This window comes from Globicephala melas, chromosome X (genome assembly GCF_963455315.2).
Source record: "Globicephala melas chromosome X, mGloMel1.2, whole genome shotgun sequence".
In the NCBI taxonomy this organism is placed as follows: domain Eukaryota; kingdom Metazoa; phylum Chordata; class Mammalia; order Artiodactyla; family Delphinidae; genus Globicephala; species Globicephala melas.
Genome location: NC_083335.1, coordinates 13,743,824 through 13,766,963, shown reverse-complemented (window position 1 = coordinate 13,766,963; position 23,140 = coordinate 13,743,824). Strand labels below are relative to the sequence as shown.

At 41.9% G+C, this 23,140-nt stretch overlaps 1 protein-coding gene across 6 annotated transcripts in view; it reads left to right on the top strand.

The window, feature by feature from the left end:
* The window catches only part of HS6ST2 (heparan sulfate 6-O-sulfotransferase 2), a 291,233-nt gene that overhangs the window by 2,564 nt on the left and 265,529 nt on the right, over positions 1 to 23,140 (top strand). The window lies entirely within an intron of this gene.

The window sequence follows — 23,140 nt, the reverse complement described above, 5'->3', positions numbered from 1 at the left end:
TCCTCCTTTCTCTCCACTGGCTCTGCTCTCCCTGGGCGAATGAATGTCCCTCTGCGGCTGTTTGCGGACACCCAGAGAGAGCTCGTGGTACCCAGCTTGCGCCCCGCACTACTGGCTGCACGCCGGGCATCAGCGGCGCTTTGCGAGTGCGAGGGGCACCCCGCGGGTCGAAGGGCAGGTGGAACGCTGCCCCGGATCCCATGTGGGGCTCAGTCTTGAGAAACCTCTCCTGATTTACAAACTCTGAGCCCCGGAGCAGGGCGCCGCCAGCCAACTTTATGAACCCAGGGCTGAATCGGAAAGAGCTGTTTTATGAAAAGCCACTTGCTTTTGAAGCTAGGGCATTTTCCTCCAGCCAGCTGCAATGCCCAGTTGCTGGAGGTCATGGATGCCATAAAGGGGGGAGGAGTAGGAAGGACTCTTTGGGGTGCAGTTGCCTCCAGTCAGGGCTCCCATTCTGCGACTCTCCCTAAAACAGATGTGGGCTGCGGCAGGCAGTCCGGGGAATGGACAAGGAGAGTCTCGTTGACGTGGCCATGCTCTCTGTCTCCCCAGCGAGGTGACCACAAGGGTCCTGGAGGCTGCTGCTGCTACAGAGGCTGCTTCCCTGGGCAGGCTCCCCACTCCCTCCTCTGCCTCCCCAACCCCTCATGGTGAGGGCTACGGCCATATTTTGTTGATGCCTCTTGGAATGCAAGAGCCGGGCAGTTTCTTCTGTCCAGCCCCAGACGAATGGAGCGCTCCGACTTCCTGGTCACCATTGAGATTTAGAGGAAACCTCACCCCCTACTCACTTTCCCTTCCCTCAGTTTACAGTGTCCTTTTTGAATGCTGGAATTCTGGGAGAATCTGTTGAACTTTCATTTCCCTTCCAGCACTAACCGTTTTTTTTTTTTCCCCGACCTAAGAGAACCTTGACCCTAGGAAGGTTGCTGCCTCAATCTGTTGCGAGAATTGTGTAAGCCATTGTCACCACAAGACTCTGGTGTTTAAGACGTTCCTAAACAGTTTGGCAATATTGAAAACAATCCCTCCTGCTGATAGAGCCTGTAGGTTTTGTGAGGGGTGGTGATGTAAAAAGCTCTTGAGGGCAAAAATTGAATTCCACAGCCATGGCTGTGGCACAGGAATAAAAATGAAGTCTTGGCCACTGTGGACCCCCTGGCCCTGTTTGGAATTCCTCAGGGCACATGTGCCTTTTAGAATCCTTTTGGACATGTAGGTCAGGGTGTGACAGGATCTGTAGACACACATTATTATTGTGGTCTTGATTGTGTATCTGGTCTTCTGGCAGATTACTTCAGAAATTTACCATAAGATAACCAGGCCCCCTCAAGGGGAGGGTTCAGCCTCTTGGACGGCCCCCAATGGAAGCAAAATTATTTGAAATGAAATAAGATTTTCTTGATCATCAAAAAGGTGATACCACAGTGCCATCTAGTCTAGTAAAAGAAGAACCACTTTTTTTAAAAAAATATTTATTTTATTTATTTATTTTTGGCTGTGTTGGGTCTTTGTTGCTGTGTGCGGGCTTTCTCTAGTTGCGGCGAGCGGGGGCTACTCTTCGTTGCGGTGCACGGGCTTCTCATTGCGGTGGCTTCTCATCGTGGAGCACGGGCTCTAGGCGCACGGGCTCAGTAGTTGTGGCACGTGGACTCAGTAGTTGTGGCACACGGGCTCAGTAGTTGTGGCTCGCGGGCTTTAGAGCGCAGGCTAAGTAGCTGTGGTGCATGGGCTTAGTTGCTCCGCGGCATGTGGGATCTTCCCGGACCAGGGCTCGAACCTGTGTCCCCTGCATTGGCAGGCGGATTCTTAACCACTGCGCCACCAGGGAAGCCCAGAAGAAAACCCACTTTTTAAAGAGTCAGAATTACTGGATCTTATGGTATTCACCAAAATGAAATAAAATTTGCTAGAGAGGGGCTTCCCTGGTGGCGCAGTGGTTGAGAGTCCGCCTGCCGATGCAGGGGACACGGGTTCGTGCCCCGGTCCGGGAAGATCCCACATGCCGCGGAGCGGCTGGGCCCGTGAGCCATGGCCACTGAGCCTGCGCGTCCGGAGCCTGTGCTCCGCAACGGGAGAGGCCACAGCAGTGAGAGGCCCGCGTACCGATAAAAGAAAAAAAATCTGCTAGAGAAACACATGGTTATCCCAAGGGCATTTCTTTTATTTCCTTAATTCTTACCCACCTGCAGAAATCTTCATCCTGAAGAGTAGTCATAGCCAGAGGGTTCCAGAATTTCCCAGGATGTTGACAAATCCCTGCTTACAGGACCAGTTCTGTGAATTCTGATAATCTGTGTGAGAGAAGGTATGCACAAGTGTGTGACAGTGAGAGAGGGAGAGAGAGTGTGTGTGTGTGTGTGTGTGTGTGTGTTAAAAATTTAGACAGAGGCAGTTGTGCTGGTGGTGATGCGTGAGGCCGAGGAGATGCGAAAGTCAGCCACGAGGAGTTCCTGTGTGGAGCAGGCTTCCATGCCAGCTGCTGGTGGTTCTATGCGCCACTGAGCTGAGCAGAACAGCAGCTCAGTCTGTTTGGCCTGGGAGTTCTGACACCCGGGCCTTCGTTCCAGGCCAGCCATGAACCAGCTGTATGACCTTGGACCAGAGTCTGTCCCAGCCTTGTCTTGTGGAGAGTGCATTCCAGTTTCTGATGAGCTTTTCCATCCCTTGTCTCTGGTATGTCTCTGTAAACTTGCACTATGTGTAGGAGTAAGGCAGAGTGGGCGAAAGTCTCCCCATTTGTCCCATGAGACAGAAGCCCAAGGGAGTTGAAGGACTTTCTCAAGGTCATTGGGCTCTTTAGTGACACAGCAGGGACCTTACTCCAGCTGTGGCTGCTTCCACAGCCCTTGCTCTGTTGACTGTGACTCCATGAACAAGGTTTTTAAAATTTTATTTATTTATTTTGTGAAAGCACAGTGAGGTATTTCATGTGAGTCATTACCACAAATTGAACACTCAGTGCATGTTAACTGGTATTGTTATCAACTACATCATCACCGTTTCCAGGCATTTTTACACATGTGTTTGAACAAGTGATTGGACCAGGGTTGCCGCAGCCATTGGGAGAAAAACACATTTCTACCTCCCTGAGGTTTTATGCTCACCAGGAGAAGGTCTTGTGGCTGGGTGGCAAAGGGGCCTCTCATTGCCTAGTCAGAAATCACTGCAAAGCTGAGAAGGATGGGAGGACGCGGGGGACCTGGTGACTCACCGTCAGGAAGAGGCCTCAGCGGCGACAAGGGCCACCTTTTGACTCACAGCCATCCATCCACATTGGTGGGGGGCACACGAGAGGCCACCGTGGCTGCAAGCCAAGACCTGAATTCTGCTCCCACTGCTACATTCGAGATGCTTCCCTGCCTCAGCGGATGGTGAAGTGCTCGAGTGATATGTAACGGCTGAGTGGAAACGGCTGCCATCATGTTGCCTGGAGAGGACAAAGAGAGAGTGCTTGGCTGGCAAAAGGCACAAATTGTTTATTAAGAATCATATTTCTTTTCAAAAAACCTAGCAATTGAATTTCATGCATCTATTGTTTAGGGGCCAGAGAAAGGTCCTGCTCAATCTAGAATTACCAAGACTGTTTTTGAAAATGTATCAAAACATGGTTGCTGACCAGCTCTTCAGACTCCCGAATTCTGCAGGCTTTTCTCAGGCCAAATTCCCTCCGTTTATAGCCAGCTCTAGTGCATCACTGGGTCTGTGGGAGGAACTCAGAACTGGGCACCAAGAAACTGAGCCAGCCTCATTCTTCTTCCCCAAGCACTGTGCTGGCTGGCACACTCAGGTGGTGGCTGGCAGCAGGGGAAGGTCAGGTTCCATGGCTACCCAAGTCAAAGACTCTGATCATCATATTCACGTTGCATCCTAGACGTTTAGTATCTCTACATTTTGCAGCAGTCTTACGGAAGAGTAATTAATCGTCACCTAGAAACCACTAGGCTATCACTGACAGGAAAGGATTACAAGGCATTTACATGGAGCATAGCCTTTTCTCTTTCTTTCTTTTGTCTTCTTTGTGGTCACTCCTTTTTAATACCTGTGGTAAAGGCTTCCTTTTCTTTCCCTTTCTTGTTTAAAGGTGGCTCTTTTCTTTTCTTTTCTTTTCTTTTTTTTTGGCTGTGTGCGGCTTGTGGGATCTTAGTTCCCTGACCAGGGATCGAACCCGGACCCCAGCAGTGAAAGCGCCAAGTCCTAACCGCTGGACCACCAGGGAATTCCCAAGGTGGCTCCATTTTGATAGAGCCGTGTCGTAGCAAGAAGCCCATAGTGCACAAGCCTGCTCATGGCTCACATGCCCACACTCCACTCCTTCCCTCCTCCAGCGAAGCAGGACAACATGACAGGCTTTGGTACAGGGCAAGGCAGCGAGTGAATGGACTGATCCAGGCAGCGATGCCGTCCTTCTGGTCCCTCAGGCTGCAGGCCACTGGATTCTCATAAGGGTAGCTTCCCTTAGCTGGGGATGCTAAGAGGATACTAAGAGCTGGTATTACTCCCCTACCACGTATTTCTCAGGAGAAGGCGAGAAATTCACCATGATAACATCTGTAGAACTTCAGCCGTAGTAGTTAGCATCTTTGCCCAGATGGCAAACGTGTTGCTGGCAACCCAACAAAGCTCGAAGTTCTCAAGGTGGTATAAAAAGCCACTCAGAATTAGATATTCTTAATAGTAATTTTAGATTAGTGCTGTTACATGGCAATAAGAATGTTAGAGCTTGTCTTTTCTAGATATCAGTCATCAACTTAAGTAGCATGAAATGACACTAAAGAATAGTCACCTCTTCCCTCTGTCATTCGTTAAACAAAATTCTGCAAAACTGCCCATTATATTCCAGGGAAGACGTGTCATCTTTGCTCTCACAGAGCTTACAGTAGAACAGAATAATTTGGTGTTTTAGATATTTAATAAAGAAGATGGATTTTGTTTGAAAATGATTTGAATATCAATAATGTCTTTAAGATGTCATATCTTTACCAGAATATGTTTTAAAAATAGGGCCTTCCCTGGTGGCGCAGCGGTTGGGAGTCTGCCTGCCAATGCAGGGGACACGGGTTCGTGCCCCGGTCTGGGAGGATCCCACGTGCCGCGGAGCGGCTGGGCCCGTGAGCCATGACCGCTGAGCCTGCGCGTCTGGAGCCTGTGCTCCGCAACGGGAGAGGCCACGACAGTGAGAGGCCCGCGTACCGAAAAAAAGAAAAAAATAGAGAAAAGTCCATCTGTTTATATAACAATTTAGGTCTAATCAGCAAACTCTGTGGAGTAAGTATTATGACCTCTGCCCAGTGCTAGCAGTTGGGGGAGATTAGAGCCTAGACAAATCCAAAAAAGCCAAGGTCACCATCTTTAGCCTCAAGGTCATTAAGATTAGATAGTAAAATGCAGAACTGTGTCATGTATAGGTGGGAGTGGGGGAGTGGGGAGGAACATGTGACTTGGGGCAGGTCCATCCCCCTCTGTAAAAATGGGAGATTTAAAGGAGATGCTTTCTAAGGCCCTTTCCTCTCTAAAGTATGAGGAGCAGGCCAGAAAAAGGAGACATCTGTTTGGAAAGGCTTCTAGGAATACGTGTGTTGTATTTAGAAGAAAGGAGGCATTGTGGGTGGGCGTGGCATCCTCATGGCATTGTGAGGTCAAGTCACCTCACCTAGCCAGGGCTGGCCAGACCTGAGAAGGTTCATGCCTGGGGGAGGGTTAGGGAGCCTCATTGTAGAGATCCTGGAATGGCAACAAGGTGGTTGAACCCCAGTGAGTATGAGAAGCTCTTGCATGGCAGGGATGTAAAAAACATAAAAGTAAATGAAGGCTGTAGTACAGTTAAAGGTACCACCCTGACTTCCAGTCTGGAGTTGAGGTGGTACCATTGACAAAATGGAGAGGTTGAGAAGGCGATCTGCTGGGGGCTGCGAGGATACCAAGAACTGTGACCGGTCTAAGTTGCCTAGGCTTCTAGTGGCCAAGGCTTGTAAGGAAGTGAGAATGGGGGCTCTGGACAGGTTAGGACTTCGTTGTATATGTAGGAGTCTCTGAATCCAGTTAGTCTGAATTCACAATTGGCATTATTATTTAAATGATAGCTGCAATTCACATGTGGGACTCTCAGCCAGGTAAAAGGCTGTTTGAAGAGAGGAAAAGATCGACAGTTATGATTACATAAAAATGAGAAGTGTTCATCTGTCCAAAAATAGCCAAAATGAAAAGGCATATGGCAAACTGATGAAAATATGCACAACAAATAAAACAGACAAAAGGCTGACATCGTTCCTGGATAAAGAACTTGTACAAATTGATTAGAAAAACAAAGGATATGACCAGACAATTTGCAACAGGGGAACCACAACTAGTTTACAGACACAGAAAAGCTCTTTAGCCTCACTGGTACTAAAGAAATGCAAATTCAAATAATTATATATAGGAAAACCTTTTTGCCTGTCTAATTAACCTGGATTAAAACAAACAAAAAAAACCTCGGTATACATCACCACCACCACCAAACAAAAAAACATAGTAGCGGGGCTTCCCTAGTGGTACAGTGGTTAAGAATCTGCCTGCCAATGCAGGGGACACGGGTTCGAGCCCTGGTCCGGGAAGATCCCACATGCTGCGGAGCAACTAAGCCCATGCACCACAACTACTGAGCCTGCGCTCTAGAGCCCGCGAGCCACAACTACTGAAGCCCATACGCCTAGAGCCCGTGCTCTGCAACAAGAGAAGCCACCGCAATGAGAAGCCCACGCACCGCAATGAAGAGTAGCCCCCGCTCGCCACAACCAGAGAAAGCCCGTGCGCAGCAACAAAGACCCAATGCAGCCAAAAATAAAATAAAATAAAATAAATTAAAAAAAATAAATGAAGTAGTGGCTGTTATAATAATCATTATTATTAAAAAAAAAAAAGATAGTAGCTAGTGCTGACAAGGGTGTGGTACATACCATCATTCTCATATGTTGTTGGTGGGACTATGTTGGAATAATTCTTCCCGAAATAAAATAGATAATATCAGCAGAGAACATTGAAAATACTTACTTCTTTGACCCATGATTTGTTTGCTGGGATTTTACTGAAAAACAATCCTGTACATGTTTTTCTATGACTCATTCATTTATTTATTTATTTACAGATATTTACTGAATATCTCTTATCACGGTGCTTCCAGGAACCAGGAAGCAGGTAGATGTGGTCCCTGGCTTCATAGAGTGGGAAAGGTAGACGTGAAACAAATAATTCATTACTTAAAATTGTGAGAAGCGCCATGGGGGAAAAGCATAGGGTGATATGAGAATGGTATCTTAGGAGACTACCATTATTTGTTAAGTTATTTGGAACTATTCATGAGTGCAACAAATTGGAAAAATCTGCATCCACATATAGGAGAATGGTTCAAGAAATCTCAGTACGTCCACTTGAGGGATTATTTCAAAACCATTTAAATGTCCTTTTTATAGAAAATTGGTAGTGATTTAATGCTAAGGGAAAAAGAGATAGACAGTTATGGGCCCAGTATGACTACAATTATGTGAGAGAGGGGTTGAGGAGGGAGAGAGGCAAATCATTTTTCCATCCCTCTCAAATCTAAGCATAAAAGGCAAAGAATGGAAGAAAAATACCGAGATATCAATAGATCAATTAGTGACTTATTTTCTTTTCCTGTTTCTCTGAAGGATTTGAATTTCCTATATGAGTATGCGTTACTTTCATAGTAAAAGTAAATATTAACAGTTTTAAAAATGATGCTTTATAATGGCTGTGATAAATTACACAGTCTGCTTCTTGGTTTCTAAAACTGTGGCTGGTTATTTCATTAGCCTCTTGATATTCTGGGAGTCCTTAATGAGGAAAGCAGCCTCAGCTAAATAAACTCACAGACTGAAAGGCAGAGGTGATAAGTCAGGCATCAGCTGTTGATTTTTCTGATGATTGGCTGTTATCATATTCCGAGGAATCCATGAAACTCTTACACCGGTACAGTACAGAGATATTTGAGTGGATTTCTATTGCTTGTACTCTGTTTAAAAATTAAATGAAACTGGAAATTAATAATGGCACACAGTTGGAAATAAAAGGCTTACTCTGCTCAGCCAGAGCCACCCAAGATAGCCTGGATTTTGAATCTTCGTGAGCCTCTTTTCAAATGAACTGACACCAGAGCTAATGGTCTGGCTGGAAGAGCAAAGTCTTGGGGTTGGAGAAGGGCTGTAGTTCTAAACGTCCACAGCCGAGAGCTTAGATCAGTTAGTGCATGTGTTGCCCTCATCCAGGAGAGAAGGGGAGTGTATGCTGCTGGAGCAGCCTCCCCCCAGAGCAGTTTCACTTCATAATAACATTGCCCCTGGTTAACTGTAAATTGACTAGAACACTTCATTCCTCAACTGCTCTGGGTATCTGAGGGGCCACTAAATACAGTAAGGTTCAGAATCTTATTGTTGAGACTCCATGGAGACTACATTCTAGGTACAAGTTACTTTGACAGCGTAAAGAATGTGCTTCACACTTGGAAAGCTAATACCAACATTCTGCGCCAAATAAGATGAGATATTTATTTATTTTCCCCCCTATATATTTTAAATTTTTATTTATTTATTTATTTGACTGCACCAGGCCTTAGTTGCGGCATGCATGCGGGATCTAGTTCCCTGGTCAGGGATTGAACCTGAGCCCCCTGCATTGGGAGCGCAGAGTCTTAGCCACTGGACCACCGGAGAAGTCCCAAGATGAGATATTTAGTCACCGAGTTTAGAGAAAGTAAGGATATGCATGGGAATGTTCCTTCTTCCATTAAAGTGTAATGAAGAATCCAATTAATGGTATATGTCTTCTAATATAAAGTCATTGTAAGCTTAGAGAAATATTTGTCTAAACTTTAGTAAAATATTTATTGGCAGAAGAGCTTTCCTAGCTTTGCTAGGTATTGGACTTCGCAGATTATTCAGTTGGTCTTATTGCGTCCCATTTGTTATTTCTGCTATTTTGCCTCTAAGAACAGTGTTGAAGACTTTGACACATTTCAGAGCATTACACTAAATAAATCTGTCTTGCACATTCCACTGTGCTTTTTCTGGAATATTATAAATATTCAAATATAGTCACACATGCAAATTCAAAATAAAATTCAATACATGCAAATTCGGCATAAATTCCATATTTATAACTTAGCGATAGTTTTGAACTTGTTATCCTATGATATAAATGTATCAAATATGAGCTCATGGGAATTACCAATAAATATATTTTTCTGATTAAACTGTGGGTTCTTTTTTAGTTACAATTTAAGCTTCAATTCTGGGATATATTATAAGAGAATAATTTGCACTTCATTTACTCTGAATTGTCAAGAATCATGTTCTTTCCCGATGTAAATGTCTGCAAAAAGGACTTCTTATTCACTGTGCTTGCTTTTTGAATTTTACCAGCAGGGATGCCCTGTGAGCCTTAGAGAATTGGTATTTTTCTTGTGAAGAGTATAGTTCTTTTTTTTAATAAATTTATTTATTTATGAATGTATTTTTGGCTGTGTTGGGTCTTCGTTGCTGCGCACGGGCTTCCTCTAGTTGCAGCGAGTGGGGGCTACTCTTCATTGCAGTGCGCGGGCTTCTCATTGCTGTGGCTTCTCTTGCTGCGGAGCATAGGCTCTAGGTGTGTGGGCTTCAGTAGTTGTGGCACGCGGGCTCAGTAGTTGCGTCTCGCGGGCTTTAGAGCACAGGCTAAGTAGCTGTGGTGCACGGGCTTAGTTGCTCTGCAGCATGTGGGATCTTCCCAGACCAAGGCTTGAACCTGTGTCCCCTGCATCGGCAGGCAGATACTTAACCACTGCGCCACCAGGGAAGTCCCAGTGAAGAGTTAGTTCTAATGAATCACTTCCATGCACTTTTCTGAAGGAATACAGAGCAATTGAAACGTGTGCAATGCATTGGTTTACATCAAATGGATTAGGCTTGTGTGTGCTATTCCTTGCATTAATTGACTTTTTCCCATAACTGTATAGTATCAACTCAGATTCATTCATGGAGATCATTGGACTTTTGCTAACTTCCTACAGGAGAGTAAATGCAAGCAAAGAGTGTTTCAAAATTGACTAGAGTGACCAGGTTACAGCCAGGAAACATGGAGGTACTTTTAAAAGGCCCATTGATCTTGGCAACCGACTCCTCAGTTATTACAATGAATAGAAGTTGACTAAACTCACCAGTTGAAAGACATAGATTATCACAACCGATGAAAATACAAAATCTAGCTATATGCTGTGTATGAGAGACAAAGCTAAAACATTAGGACACGGATAGGATTGGAATAGATATACTATGCAAATACTAACCAGAAAAAAGCTGATGTAGCTAAATTAACTAAGGCAAAGCCTTTTTGGGGGATAAAGAGGATCACTGAATAATGATAAAATGTTCAATTCTTCAGGTAACAATTCTAAGCCTGTATGCACTTAATACCATAGTTTTGAAATATATAAAGCAAAAATTGACAGAGCTATAAGGAGAAATTGTAAAATCTACCAACTGATTTCAGAAATTGATAGATGAAATGAACAAAAAATGAGTAAGGGTACAGAGGATTTGAGCAACATGGTTAACAAACTCAATATAGGAGACCAGCATCCATTTAGAAGAATACACATTCTTCTCAAGCACATATGGAACATTTTTGAAAATAGACCATATACTAAGCCATAAAGTTGGTCTGGAAAAACTTCAGTGAGAAAATATAGACCATTCTGACTATGCAGTGCTTAAGAAAGAACAAGGGATCAAGCCATACCTGAGTGCACGAGAAGGATCATTAGTAGTCTGATAAATTTGGAAGTATTGTGAATCCTTCACCGACCACATCAAGCTTGTTAATTCACACGCAAGAGTGAAGAACTCCATGTTAGTATCTATATAACGTACATCAACGATTCAGCACCTAGCATATAATATGTGCTAAAAAAATTATGACTATGATTATTATTCAAATTTTGCTATCATTACCCATTTGGGGAACCTTTGCATCTTCAGAGAACTATAAAGATATTTGCATTTGGCAAATTATGTAGCAGTAATGGAAGAACTTGTCCTTTGTGAAAAAAATCTCTGTCACATGTAAAATACTCAGACAGTTCTCCAAGGTTCGTTTGGGTGAACATTCACAAGGCTCTTTCACACAAACATACAGATATCCAGCAAACTCATAAAAATACACCAAATCGAACTTTAGAAAAATCATATCTAAGGTATGTATATGCACACACATACACAGTGTTTGTAACATCTACACTACACATATTATCTGTACGGGGGTTTGCAAACTTCCAATCAAATCTTGTCTCCACCTATTTTTGTAAATAAAGTTTTATTGGAACACAACCAAAGAAAAAGTGAAGAACTCCAAGACTTAGGCAAAGAGAAGTGCTGTAAAGTGATGGTTTGACCCATGTAGCTTGGCCTGACTTTCCATGAAGATGTATTAGTGTTTTGGGATACCTACTGAGCCAGGTGCTATGCCAAGGGCATAGCATATATTTTTTTCATTTAATCCTCGAAATAACTCTCTGAGGTAGATGTGTAAAAAACCCATTTAAAGAGGAGAAAACAGATAATTGGATGAGATATATAACCTGCCCAAATATACACAGCCAGTCCGTATTGGAGTTGGCATTTAAAACCAACTGGGCCACATGGCGTGTCTGATATGTTATAATGTCTACTAAATTCTCAGACAAATCTCCAAAAGCCCTTACCATCCATCCTTTGTTAATTTATTGTTTTTATTGACGTATAGTTGATTTACAATGTGTTAGTTTCTGGTGTATAGCAAAGTGATTCAGTTTCATACACACACACACACATACACATATAAATATTCTTTTTCAGATTCTTTTCCATTACAGTTTATTACAAAATATTGAATCTGGTTCCCCGTGCTATACAGTAGGTCCTTGTTGTTTATCTATTTTATATATAGTAGTGTGTATCTGCTAAGCCTAAACTCTTAATTTATCCCTCCCCCCACCCCTTTCCCTGTTGGTAACCATAAGTTTGTTTTCTGTGTCTGAGTCTGTTTCTGTTTCGTAAATAAGCTCATTTGTATCATTTTTTTAGGTTCCACATATAAGTGATATCATATAATTTTTGTCTTTGTCTGACTTATTTCACTTAGTATGGTAATCTCTAGGTCCATCCATGTTGCTGCAAATGGCATTATTTCATTTTTTTGTGGCTAATATTCCATTGTACCACATCTTTGTCCATTCATTTGTTGATGGACATTTAGGTTGCTTCCATGTCTTGGCTATTGTAAATAGTGCTGCTGTGAACATAGGAGTGCATGTGTCTTTTCTTTTCTTAATTTAAAAAAAATTTTAAAATAATTTTATTTATTTATTTTTAGCTGCATCGGGTCTTTTGTTGCTGTTCACGGGCTTTCTCTAGTTGCGGCGAGCGGGGGCCACTCTTCGCTGTGGCGCACAGGCTTCTTGTTGCAGTGGCCTCTCTTGTTGCAGAGCATGGGCTCCAGGCACATGGGCTTCAGTAGTTGTGGTGCACGGGCTCAGTAATTGTGGCTCGCGGGCTCTAGAGCACAGGCTCAGCAGTTGTGACGCAGGGGCCCAGTTGCTCTATGGCATGTGGGATCCTCCTGGACCAGGGCTCGAACCCATGTCCCCTGCACTGGCAGGCGGACTCCCAACCACTGCACCACCAGGGAAGCCTGCATGTGTCTTTTCAAATTAGTCTTTTCTCTGGATATATGCCCAGGAGTGGGATTGCTGAATCATATGGTAACTCTATTTTTAGGTTGTTAAAGAGCCTCCATACTGGTCTCCATAGTAAAAGCCTTTACCCTCTCTTTTGGCTATGTGTCTATACAAACTAAGTGGAATGGAGACCTGCAGTGACTATCTGGAAATATCAGGATCCAACATGTTAACTGATTTTTTTAAAGCACGTTTTAAAATGTTTAATAAAAATTACTCTCTAGGGACTTCCCTGGTGGTCCAGTGGTTAAGACTCCATGCTTCCAATGCAGGGGCCATGGGTTCGATCCCTGGTCAGGGAACTAAGATCCCATATGCTGTGTGGCATGGCCAAAAAATTAAAAAAAAAAATCACTCTCTAAAGGTAAATTCTGCAGCTCTTCTTTTCCCCTCTTAAACAAGGATTTAGATATCCAAGATACTGTAAATGCTTTCAACAATGATTTACACAGAAGAATTATGTTTTAGGGGGAAGAAAAGAAAGGAGTTACGTTAAAGGAAAGATTTGGGGTTTTTTTTCCAGATAAGGAAAATGAAGACCTCAACTGTATTTTAATTTATGCCCCATGTGGGCCTAAAATGTGGTGCACCCACTTCACAAGATTTGTAAGAGGCCGAAGCATCTTACTCCTTCTGGAATGTTGGCAGTTGCCTTATTAGCAATGTCAGTTGCACTGCTATGACCTGGCCTGTTTCTATAAATGACCATTGCTTTTTTTGCTCCCTTTGGTCTGTGTAGACACAGCCTTTGGAGGGCATTGTGAATGAGTTCAGCCAGGGCATCTCACATAATCTCGCGTTATGAGGAGCCAGTGAAATAAAGCTTTCTCTCAAATTCAAGTGAGGCATCCCAGAGAAAATGAATCTTGAAGCCTGCTCTTATGCCAGGGGCTTATCATGAAGATAATAGAAGTGCCTTATTACTGAAATAACCAAGTGAGAGTAGCAAATTCCCATAGGAGTGACTATTCTCTCTCCTTTGGAAGAGGCAGCTTTAGAAAAGAGCCATTTAAATCTAAAAAAGATGTATATACATATATGGATATATGTATATGCATAACTGATTCAATTTGCTGTATAGCAGAAATTAACACATTGTAAATCAACTATACGCCAATGAAAAATTTTTTAAAATTACAAAATAAAAATTAAAAAAGAAAAGAGCCATTTGAGAGAATGTGGAAATTAACATGGGCCTACCAGGCTGGCAGACATAGTGCGGGCAGCAAAGAAATTAGGTTGAAGGCATGGAAGGATGGTAAAAAGATGCCCAATACAACCAGAGGAGTTTGACCTGGGGATGATGGTCACCTCAGCAGATGCCTCACGGCTGAGACTTTGCTACGTAGAAGATTAACTCCCACAACATCTTGAAGGTTGAAAAACCGTTTGAGCCTATTTGCCATATACACTAGAGGCAAACATATTTATTATTTTTGTGATTGGTTCTGCTGAAAGTGGTTCAGTACGTTCTATGACTGTAATAGGCCAACTAAAACTTATTAAAGCAGTGTCTTTTAAAAAAAATAAATTTATTTATTTAATTTATTTATTTTTGGCTGTGTTGGGTCTTTGCTGCTGTGTGCAGGCTTTCTCTAGTTGCAGCGAGAGGGGGCTACTCTTTGTTGTGGTGCGTGGGCTTCTCATTGTGGTGGCTCCTCTTGTTGCGGAGCACGGGCTCTAGGCGTGTGGGCTTCAGTATTTGTGGCTCGCGGGCTCTAGAGCACAGGCTCAGTAGTTGTGGCGCACGGGCTTAGTTGCTCCACGGCATGTGGGGTCTTCCCGGACCAGGGCTCGAACCTGTGTCGCCTGCATTGGCAGGTGGATTCTTAATCACTGCACCACCAGGGAAGCCCTAAAGCAGTGTTGAAATGAGGCATATAGGTGTGAATGATGCGTAGTAGGTTATTTATGAAAAATTACTTCAATAAAAATTTTAATGGACATGCAGAAATGATTTTATGCATAAACACACTATGAGATTAATGAAAGATAATTAGACTAATAGGAGAATATGGAGCCGAAGAACAGTATTTAAAAAACATTTTGCATTGCTGGACAAAAAGGTCTGTGTGTATGTCTCCTTTTACATAAGGATCCAGGCTTAGTGTCTCTACTCTCAATTTGTTCTTTGAGACTTGGAAGCAAAGCAAAAGAAAAAAAAAGTATCATTTTAGCATTAGTATAACATTTTACAATCTTCTGGCAGCTTTTGTATTTATCGCCGTATGGGTGTACGTTAAATCTGCATCTCCCTCTCATTTATATGTTTATGAAGTTATAAAGATATACACATGTGCACACAAAATAATTAAGCAAGTGATATGTGTTTGACAATGTTTGGTGACTTAATGCCAATTAGAGAGGTTTAAAAAAAAAACCTTGCTTTTCTAATCCAGTTGTTTGCATGCTTTTTGGTTTATGCACTTAAGGACAAAATCCATTTAAAGCGCTGCAATTAGCATACATGCAGCTTGGAGTGGGACTTCTATTTATTCCAGATGGCCTTGAAAAATTATTATTGAGGAGCTTAGAGACCTGGAAGTCACAAGATCCATTAGGATGAGACTAAAATCACACTTTTTCGTTTCCAACAGTTTCTCCTGTTCAGGAGGGGGTATACTTTTGACTTGGGGGGAGCTGAAGGTATGTGGCTTGCCTAGGCTGTTGAATGCAGCCAAATTAGCTCAGCTCATCCCTCAATGAGGGAGTCCTGTGTTTGCAGGCACCTTGCCTAACCCTGTTGTAGGAAAGTGGCTCATCGTTTTTAGAGTTCAGAAGAATGCTCAGTTAAAGGCTGCATACAGGATTTGTATGCATGGAAGTTAGCAGTTACACTGATGACCTCTGCTCTTTGAAAAAATACGGTTGGATTGGAATGAGCAAGATTGTGATGCTCCCCATTGAACGTCATGTTTGTTTTGCTTTTGAACCATAGTGATGAAACCATTATTCATAGTAGGAAGGTTCTGGTTCCAGGATCAAGGGACTGGGTGTGGGGTCTCAGATTGTGACCTTTGGCTGGGAACATCTCTAGAGAATGTCACAGAGGTCAGATTTCCATTCCTACAGCAAAGAAGGGACCACAAACATCCAGCTCTTGTGGTTTGCTGAGGTCTGAGTCCAGGATGCAACTCTTTCTGGTTAATAGAGAGGAGCTCTTGTCTGCAAGGAGCCTGCTAAGATGGAGATATCCAAGTGCCAGAAAGCCTGAGGTCTGCACAGCTGTATCACCTGGGTTTTGGTTACACACCTTGGTGGTCTCTGAATTTAGCTTAGTACAAGAAACCTGAAGGAAAAAAACAGCTGTTCTCCCAGAACTTCAAGCAGGTAGAAATAGTGAAGAAATAGGAGTTTCGATTGAAATGTCAGAAGCTAAAGTTGGGTCTGAGAAAGAGAAATACCACTGGGAAAAAAGGTAAACTCCTGCCATAATTAAATGACAGATTGCTTCTTAGTGACTCTGACCTTGCCCTCCCAGGTAGAGCTTTGGGGACAGCGTATCCACATCTGCTTCAGGGCCCTAGAGGGAGGCAGTGGTCTCCTGCAAACTGTCAGCTTTAATAGTGAGCACCTTAGGTCTCTGGGCCACTACTGGCTTTCAGTTTGGAATTCTGGGGTACCATGGTCCTGCTGGATTAGGAGTGAGAGCTAGTTTGGGGTTCCTCCTATGATTCGCATAATTCAGAGATTCATCCAAGCTGTTGCTTATAGCAATAGTTCATTCTTTTTTATTGCTACAGAGTAATCCATGGTAAGTATGTACCACAGTTTGTTTAACCATTCAGCTGTTGAGGGACATCTGGACTGATTCTAGTTTTTGGCTGTTAAGAATAAAGCTGCTATGAACATTCCTGTATAGGCTTTTGTGGGACGCTAAGTGTTCATTTCTCGAGGATAAATGCTCAAGAATGCGGTTGCTGGGACGTTTGGTGATCACATGTTTAGTTTTATAAGAAACTGCCAAGCTGTTTTCCAGAGTGACAGTGTATCATTTCGCATTCCCACCAGCAATGTATGAGTGATCCCATTTCTCCTCATCCTTTCCAGCATTTGGTGTTGTCATTCTTTTTTTATTGTAGCCATTCTGATAGAGGTGTAGTAATATCTCATCGTGGTTTTAATTTCCCTTTCCCTGATGGCTAATGATGTTCAACATCCTTTCACATGCTTATTAGCCATCTGTAGGTCCTCTGTGGTAGTAGGTCATTTGCCCATTTTCTGATGGGATTCTTTGTTTTTTGTTTTTTTTTTGAACTGTTGAGTTTGAGTGTTACTTACATATTCTGTATTTCCTCCTGGCTCATTGCTTGCCTTTTCAACATTTTCCCATGGTATTTGACAGAGCAAAATTTCTAATGTTTTTTTAAATTTAAATTTATTTATTTATTATTTTTGGCTGTGTTGGGTCTTCGTTGCTGTGCGCCAGCTTTCTCTAGTTGCAGCGAGCAGATGCTACTCTGTTGTGTGCAGGCTTCTCATTGCGGTGGCTTCTCTTGTTGTGGAGCATGGGCTCTAGGCGCACGAGCTTCAGTAGTTGTGGCTCGTGGGCTCTAGAGCGCAAGCTTGGTAGTTGTGGTGCACAGGCTTAGCTGCTCTGCATCATGTGGGATCTTCCCGGACCAGGGCTCGAATCCATGTCCCCTGCATTGGCAGGCGGATTTTTAACCACTGCACCACCAGGGAAGACCAAAATTTCTAATTTTGAAGAGCTCCACCAGTCTTTCAGTTTTTTAAAATTTATTTATTTATTTATTTTTGGCTGTGTTAGGTCTTTGTTGCTGTGTGCAGGCTTTCCCTAGTTGTGGCGAGTGGGGGCTACTCTTCATTGTGGTGCGCGGGCTTCTCATTGTGGTGGTTTCTCTTGTTGCGGAGCATGGGCTCTAGGCATGCGGGCTTCAGTAGTTGTGGCTCGTGGGCTCTAGAGCGCAGACTCAGTAGTTGTGGCGCACAGGCTTAGTTGCTCCGTGGCATGTGGGATCTTCCTGGACCAGGACTCGAACCCATGTCCCCTGCATTAGCAGGCGGATGCTTATCTACTGCACCACCAGGGAAGTCCCAGTCTATCAGTTTTTCCTCTCATGGATCATGATTTAGTGTCAAGAATTAATTGGCTAACATGAAAAGATGCTCCACATTGCTAATTATTAGAGAAATGCAAATCAGAACTACAATGAGGTATCACATCACACTGGTCAGAATGGCCATCATCAAAAAGTCTACAAATAATAAATGCTGGAGAGGGTGTGGAGAAAAGGGAACCCTCCTACACTGTTGGTGGGAAGGTAAACTGGTGCAGCCACTATGGAGAACATTATGGAGGTTCCTTAAAAAACCAAAAATAGAGTTGCCATATGATCCAGCAGTCCCACTCTGGGGCATATATCTGGAGAAAACTCTTAATTCGAAAAGGTACATGCAACTCCTATGTTCACAGCAGCATTATTTACAGTTGCCAAGACATGGAAGCATCTAAATTTCCATCTACAGATGAATGGATAAAGAAGATATGATATATATATATATATATATACACCTATACATACATATACACACACAATGGAATATTACTCAGCCATCAAAAAGAATGAAAAAATGACATTTGCAGCAACATGGATGGACCTAGAGATTATCATACTAAGTGAAGTAAGTCAGACAGAGAAAGACAAATATCATATGACATAATTTATATGTAGAATCTAAAATATGATAAAAATGAAATTATTTACAAAACAGAAACAAACTCACAGACATAGAAAACAAACTTATGTTTACCAAAGGGGAAAGGGTGCGGGGGAGGGATAAATTAGGAGTTTGGGATTAGCAGATACAAACTACTATATGCAAAACAGATAAATAACAGGGTCCTACTGTATAGCACAGGGAACTATATTCAATATCCTATAATAAACCATAATGGAAAAGAATATGAAAAAGAATATATATATATATGTAACTGAATCACTTTGCTGTATACCAGAAATTAGCACAATAGTATAAATCAACTATACTTCAATTTAACAAAAGAATTGGGACTTCCCTCGCGGGGCAGTGCTGAAGAATCTGCCTGCAAATGCAGGGGACACGGGTTCAAGCACTGGTCTGGGAAGATCCCACAAGCTCCAGAGCAACTAAGCCCATGCACCACAACTACTGAGCCTGTGCTCTAGAGACTGTGAGCCACAAGTACTGAGCCCACATGCCACAGCTACTGAAGCCCACGTGCCTAGATCCCATGCCCTGCAACAAGAGAAGCCACCGCAAGGAGAAGCCCACGCACCGCAATGAAGACTAACCCCTGCTTGCCACAACCAGAGAAAGCCCGTGTGCAGCAATGAAGACCCAATGCAGCCATAAATTAATTAATTAATTAAAAGAATTAATTGCCTAGCCCTAGATCTTGGAAATTTTCTTCTATGTTTTATCTAAAAGTTTTACAGTTTTAACTTTTATTACGTCTATGATACTTTTTATGTTATTTTCTTATTTAGACACACTCCACACTATAATATTCACCCTTTTAAAGTGTACAGTACAGTGGCTTTTAATATATTCACAAAGTTGTGCAATCATCGCCACTGTCAAATTCCAAAAAAGTTTTCATGACTCTAAAAAGAAATCCAAAACCATTACCAGTCACTGCCCATTCACACCCAGCTATCTTATGGGTGTGAAGTGGTACCTTACTGTGGTTTTCCTTCGCATTTTCCTGAGGAGTAATGGTGTTGAGCATCTTTTCATGTGCTTATTGCCCATTTGAACGTCTTCTTTGATTCAGATCCTTGCCATTTTTAATTGTTATTTTTTCTTTTTAGTATTAAGTGTTCTGTGTACATTCTAGATACAAGTCCTTTATTGTATTTATACTTTGCAAATACTTTTCTCCCATTCAGTGGGTTGCTTCTTCACTTTCTTCATGATGTTCATTGAAGCACAAAAATTTTAAATTTTCGTGAAATCCAATTTAACTGTCTTTTCTTTTGTCTCTCATAAATGCTTTGCCTAACCTAAGATCACAAAGATTTACTCCTGTATCTTCCTCTAAGAGTTTCATAGTTTTATCTCTTACATTAAAGTTCATGATCTATTTTGAGTTATTTTTTGTGCGTATTGTAAGAAGGGGGTCCAACATCATTCTTTTCTATGTAGATATCAGTTGTCCCAGAATCATTTGTTGAAAATACTTTTCCCTTTATTAAATTGGTACCTTTGTTGAAAATCAGTTGACCATAAATATATGCACTTATTTTTGGATTCTTTTTTTTTTTTGCGGTACGCGGGCCTCTCACTGTTGTGGCCTCTCCCTTTGTGGAGCACAGGCTCTGGACGCGCAGGCTCAGCAGCCATGACTCATGGGCCCAGCCGCTCCGCGGCATGTGGGATCTTCCCGGACCGGGGCATGAACCCATGTCCCCTGCATCGGCAGGCGGACTCTCAACCACTGCGCCACCAGGGAAGCCCTACTTTTGGATTCTTAATTCTATTTTATTAATCTATATGTCTGTCTTTATGAAACACCACATAGTCTTTGACTACTATTGCTTTGTAGTTAGTTTTGAAATCAGGAAGTGTGACTCTTCCAATGTTTATTCTTCTTTCTCTAGAATGTTTTGGCTATTCTGGGTACCGTGACTTTCAGTGTGAATTTTAAAATCAGCTTATCAATATCTGCAAAGAAACCAACTAGGATTTTGTTAGGGATTGTGTTGAATCTGTAGATCAGTTTGGGGTAATATTACCATCTGAACAATATTCAGCCTTTCATCATTAAACATGATGTTATGTCTGGGATTTTTCCTAGATGCCTTTTATCAGATTGAGGAAGTTCTTCTTCATTCCTAGCTTGGTAAGGGTTTATTATTATTATTTTTTATCAATGAATGGGTGTAAGATTTAGTCAAATGATTTTTCTCTATTGAGATAATCATAGTATTTTTCCCCCTTTATTCTTTTGATATGGTGTTTTATATTAACTAACTCTTTGATGTTAAGCCAACCTTGCATTCTGGGGATAAATCCCACTTTGTCATGGTGAAGTGTCCTTTTTATATGTTGCTGGATTGGGTTTTCTAGTGTTTTCTTGAGGATTTATGTATCTGTATTCATTAGGGATATTGGTCTGTAGTTTTCTTTTCTTGTGATGTGTTTTTCTGGTTTTAGTATTCGGGTAATACTGACCTCATAGCATGCGTTGAGAAGTGTTCTTGCCTCTTCTGTTCTTTGGAATAGTATGTGAAACTTGGTATTAATATTTTGGTAGAATTCACTAGAGAAACACTTTGGGCCTGGGATTTTCTTTGTGGTAAGTTTTAAAATTATTTATTCAATGAATTTAATTTTTTAATAGTTTGATTCAGATATTCTTTCTCTTTTTGAGTTAATTTCAATAGTTTGTGTCTTTCTAGGAATTTGTCCATTTTGTCTAAATTATCCGGTTTGTTGGAATACAGTTGTTCATAGTATTCCCTGGTAATCTATTTTAGTTTTAAAGGATGGTATTAGTAGGCTTCCCTGGTGGTGCAGTGGTTAAGAATCCGCCTGCCAATGCAGGGGACATGGGTTTGAACCCTCGTCCGAGAAGATCCCACCTGCTGCGGAGCAACTAAGCCCGTGTGCCACAACTGCTGAGCCTGCACTCTAGAGCCCCTGAGCCACAACTACTGAGCCCATGTGCCACAGCTAGTGAAGCCTGTGTACCTAGGGCTTGTGCTCTGCAACAAGAGAAGTTACCGCCATGAGAAGCCCATGCACCACAATGAAGAGTAGCCCCCACTCGCTGCAACTAGAGAAAGCCTGCTCACAGCAACGAAGGCCCAATGCAGCCAAAAAAATAATAAAAAAATAAGTAAATAAATTTTAAAAAAAGGATGGTATCAGTGTCCCCTCTTTCTGTTTTGATTTTAGTAATTGAGTCTTTTCTCTTATTTTCTTGATCAGTCTGGGTTAATATTTGTCAATTTTGGTTGATCTTTATAGAGAACCAACTTTTGGTTTCATTGATTTTCTTTCTTCTTAACTCTCAATTCCCACTGTAGTCTATAATATTTCTTTTCTTCGCTTGCTTGAGGTTTTATGTGTTCTTTATTTTCAAGTGTTTTGCAGTAGAAAGTTAGGTTATTGAATTAAGATCTTTCTTTTTTTAAAAAAAAATATAAGTGTTTACTTTGTAAACGCTGTAAAAAAAATACAGCATTTACTTTGTCTATAATTTCCTCTAAGCACTGCTTTAGCTGCATCCTATAAGTTTTGGTACATTTTTATTTATTTATTTATTTATTTATTTATGACTGCATTAAGTCTTTGTTGCTGCACGGGCTTTCTCTAGTTGTGTCGAGCAGGTTCACTGCGGTGGGCGAGCTTCTCATTGCAGTGGCTTCTCTTGTTGTGGAGCACGGTCTCTAGGCACGTGGGCTTCAGTAGTTGTGGCTCTTGGGCTCTAGAGTGCAGGCTCAGTAGTTGTGGTGCACAAGGGCTTAGTTGCTCCACGGCATGTGGGATCTTCCTGGACCGGGGCACGAACCTGTGTCCCCTGCATTGGCAGGCGGATTCTTAACCACTGTGCCACCAGGGAAGTCCCTGGTATGTTTTGTTTCGTTTAAATTTATCTCAAAGATTTGCTAATTTCCCTCGTTCTTTCTTCTCTTAACCATTGATTATTTAAGAGTTCATTGTTTGATTTCCACATATTTGTGAATTTCTGAATTTCCTTCTTTACATTATTTATAATTTTATTCCATTGTAGTCAGAGAACATATGTTGTATGATTCATTCCTTTTAAATATATTGAGGAGTATTCCATATCCTAACATATGGTCTGTCCTGGAGAATGTTCTGTGTGCATTTGAGAAGACTGTATTCTGCTGTTGGTGGTGAAGTGTTCTATAGATATCTGCTAAATCTTGTTGGTTTATTGTACTGTTTAAGTCTTCTATTTCCTTGTTGATCCTTTTCTGGTTGTTCTATCCATTACTGAAATTGGGATACTGACGTCTCCAACTATTATTATTGAATTTTCTATTGCTCCCTTAAATTCTGGCAGTTTCTGCTTCATGTGTTTTTGGGCTCTGTTGTTAGCTGCATGTATATTTGTGATTGTTATATTTTCCTAATGCATTATTCCTTTCGTCACTATAAAAGTTCCCTTTTTATCTCTAGTAACGTTTATTAAAGTCTGTTTTCTCTGATGTTGGCATAGGCATTCCATATTTCTTATGGGTTTTGTTTCCATGATATATCTTTTCTCCTCCCTTTTTACTTAGATTATTTCTTTTTTTTTTTACATCTTTATTGGAGTATGATTGCTCCACAATGGTGTGTTAGTTTCTGCTCCATAACAAAGTGAATCAGCCATACATATACACATGTTCCCGTATCTCTTCCCTCTTGCGTGTA